Source organism: Wolffia australiana, chromosome 2, assembly GCF_029677425.1.
Source record: "Wolffia australiana isolate 7733 chromosome 2, ASM2967742v1".
NCBI lineage: Eukaryota > Viridiplantae > Streptophyta > Magnoliopsida > Alismatales > Araceae > Wolffia > Wolffia australiana.
In genome coordinates, this window is record NC_135836.1 from 14,601,936 (window position 1) to 14,605,480 (window position 3,545).

Here is a 3,545-nt window from a genome sequence, read left to right on the forward strand (position 1 = left end):
TGTTATAAGCCTTTTTTAAGCCTTAAGCGTGTTAAAAGCCTGACCTGAATTTATTAGAACCCAGTTAGAGTTTCATTAGTGAAAATTTTATTGGGGTCTTTGTTCAATGATGAAACACGAGGAATAAAGTAATGAAATGATGGCGACTGTAAGACTCTTGTTAACATGTCTTATTTATGGTTGAAATTTTGCATCCTGTTGTTATCTTCAATTTCTCATCGATTACACTGAGCCCGTCAATATTTTGGTTTCATTAATCTGTTGTCTTTACTAGTTTCTTCGAGTTCTAATGATTACAATGGCACCCGTAATTTGGCTTTGTTGCAATGTCTCCTCTATTTACTAATATGAGCTGAGGATCTGAAAAGGATGATGAATGTGAGGGAGAAGGAAAAAGAAAACAAGTTCTAACCTACTTCACCAGATTCATCAAACCAAACCTCCTAGAGCTAGCAAGCTACTGGTTAAATGCAAGTTACTGGACGATGTTCCTGCGGAACAATCGGCAAGCTCTTGGAAGGGCACCTGTGACTGGACGTCCTGGCACGAATTACTTGTAAACCTGTGCCGGCACATGGATCCCCAAACGACCCCCCTTGTTTATTATTCAGATTTCTCTACCCACACCAGTTATAAATGCTCTGAGATAACTGTGCTTCCAGGTTGACTTGACCATGGTCAATCCTGGTCAAGAATGTTGGATATATCCTGTGGGCCTTGGAGATCTTGTTGGCTGACCCATGAATGTTGGCCCATGAGATAATCGTTGGCGTAGACAGAAGCCATTTGCTGCAGATCTTGACCAGCCTCTCTGGAAATATCTCCATCGTTTGATTTTTTTCATCAAGCAGCTGGAAGGCCATCCTGGTTCATACTGAAGCCAGGAGATCGAGGAATATCCAGAGCTAATGCTGACACTTTCTGTTTGTCGAGCCGAGTACTTTTTGATCACGGATGTTTGCTCGATTAACCCATCTGAAAAAGAGTACTAGATCAGATAAACCTCCGGATTATCAAAATAAGGAGGAAAGACTTGAAATATCACCGCTGATTGAGGAATATCCAGGGCTTAGCTGTCGCTTTAACCTGGAAAGGACATAAATTCTTTCAAGGGTCTGGATTTCCCATGCACTGGCTCTAGACATTGTTCATCCCACTCCACCCACAAAACTTCGAGTTTCCCCTTGAAATGATGAAATTTCATGTTCTGTTAGTTTTATTCTTACCTGGAGATTGCGGCAGCTGGAATTAAACCATCTCAATGGTTCGCGGTCACTCGTCCCCACCACAGTCCCCAGGTATCTGCACAATTCCAAGGTAAAAAGGTCATGCAATAAATATGTTTATATATATTTTTCAGCCTGGGAGGAGAAAAAGCCATAACTTTCAAGAACAATATAGGTGATTTAAATGGATTCCTTTAGCCGATCAGTTTCTATTGAGATTTTTTAAGTTTTAAAAATGATCTGGCTCCCCATGTTTCTAGTTTATATTTGGACAGAATCCCATGGTTCAGAAAATGGATTTCTATTCAAGACATGAATATCGAATCGTGTATAGTAAGATCTCTGAATCTAGACTTGATGAGCCTTTTTTTAGTTTTTAGAATTTTGCTGTTCCCTCTGTTTGTACTCTATGGTTAACCACGAAATGAGTTTTTTAGATAAACAATGTCTCATGTGCAAGATTTGTTTAGATTTTACAGCTTTTAAACTATCTTTCTTCCAATGTTTCTCGTTCGCAGACTTCCAGTCGGACAATCGATAACTACATAGACTAATAACAATGTCTCATTTATTGCGTGCCAACTGTGCTAAAAAGCTATCACCGATGGCAAAGGCACTACTCTTCATCTTTAAGCAGGATGTTGTACTTCAACAAAAATAAATGTGGGCTATTAATTTAATTACTGTTTTTCTATTATTGTTACCTGACGAAGAGAACAGAGTAACCGGCCTTAAGGCGCTTCTCGTCGATGAGCAGGCTTCAACAGTAGCAGACGCTAGAAGATGCCTTTTTAGTTGCCCTGAAAATGTCAGGGAACTTATTTTTTAATTTTCCGTCTGTACTATTTGTAAAACCCTTTAAATAAGCGGGAGAAAAAATGTTTTAACCTTGATAAACATGCGGAAGTCTCCACGACGTATATGAAGATTGCGAACAACAAGCTCTTGGCTTGAAGGTTGCACACAATAATTGAAATATATATCAGGAAATATTAATTGAGATAATGCAGAAATTCGGCCCTCCTTTTAATAGTCTCAAAGGAAAGCTCACCAACAAAGAAAATAACAGAAAAACCACTGTGCGTGCAGGTATCACTTGCTGTTATTTTCTTACCGTAATAATGACAAGGATGGCCAAGTTTTGTATGACCATTGTCTAAAAGTGAAAACCTTCAGGTTCCGAGAGAATCCAAAAAAAATTATGTAATTAGTCATTAGAAAGGGGTATCAAACAAAGAAGCTTTTAGAGAAAAATCCTGACATCTGAATCTGAATAAATACCAAAAACCCGGAGAAGGAAGCTCAACAAAACCAAATTTTAACTTAGCTCACAGTATTTGAAGATCGTCAGCCAGGAAGTTTAATTGAAATTGAGCATAGTATATATATTTTTGCGAGAGAAAAAAGAACATACAAACGTACATGCAATTTGACTCTTTGCACTTAGCACATTAGACTGATGACGTAGGTCTGGATAGTTGGGTTGAAGAAATAACCTCATGTAAAATGTTTTCCATTGTATTTAGGTTTAAAAAACACAGACATTTTGTGCAAATTTTTTATTGAAATGGACAATAAATGCCTCCTAATGGAGAATACTCACCTGTAGAGGATACTCATCAAAGGATAACAATTTTGTGATGGCCTAGTAGAGGATGATGTACTTTTTGTTTTGCTATCGTCAAAAGAGATGTATGGCAAGCATATCAACGAAGCTGATGAGAAACAATGGAGCACAAGGCTATTTTTCCCCTCTGCCAACAAGCCTTTTGATAGTCTTGTTGTCTTTCTCTGATTTCCCTCCCTCTAAATCGGTTGTTGAACCTTTTGAGAGGGGGATCGGATGGCCAAGGGCAGTTCCATCCATCCCTGCCCCTGGCCGTCGACATGGATGATAGTTTTGGGGGAGGGGGGAGGGGAAGGGATTGCCAAGGCATCTGATGGTCTGGGAAGAACCCCAAGACCGTCCTACTGGATCGACGGTGATGGGAGGTTCTTCACAAGCCATTAAAGGGGCTCAAAGATCCCTAATTTTGGCATCCTTTGATCCATATCATTAGTCATGGCTGTGGAAATAAGAGGAGGGGCGTGACACCCCCCCCAAAAAAAAAATTCTTAGAGCTCCGAACGACGCCAGAGGGAGCATAGGGAGAAGACAATTCATGCCAGCACGGGGGAGAAGAACCAGGGGCATTGTACACCGAAGTTAGGCGGCGACAACCAGGGCCGCCACCCTTGCTCATCAACTCAGGGCGAATCAGGTATGATTTCTGTTCAATCTGGTAGAAACTCATTTTATGCACACTATTAGTTCAATTA

General features: G+C 40.1%; 1 long non-coding RNA gene across 1 annotated transcript in view; it reads right to left on the bottom strand.

Moving 5' to 3' along the window:
* Positions 1-837: 837 nt before the first annotated feature.
* The window catches only part of LOC144716949 (uncharacterized), a 5,070-nt gene continuing 2,362 nt past the window's right edge, over positions 838-3,545 (bottom strand). The window contains exons 1-5 of the long non-coding RNA XR_013585027.1: positions 2,115-3,545; positions 1,931-2,026; positions 1,227-1,302; positions 1,046-1,086; positions 838-975 (exon numbers count right to left, since the gene is read on the bottom strand). The exon at positions 2,115-3,545 is cut by the window's right edge and continues 2,362 nt beyond it. This is a non-coding gene — a long non-coding RNA (uncharacterized LOC144716949). The remainder of the gene's footprint in view (positions 976-1,045; positions 1,087-1,226; positions 1,303-1,930; positions 2,027-2,114) is intronic.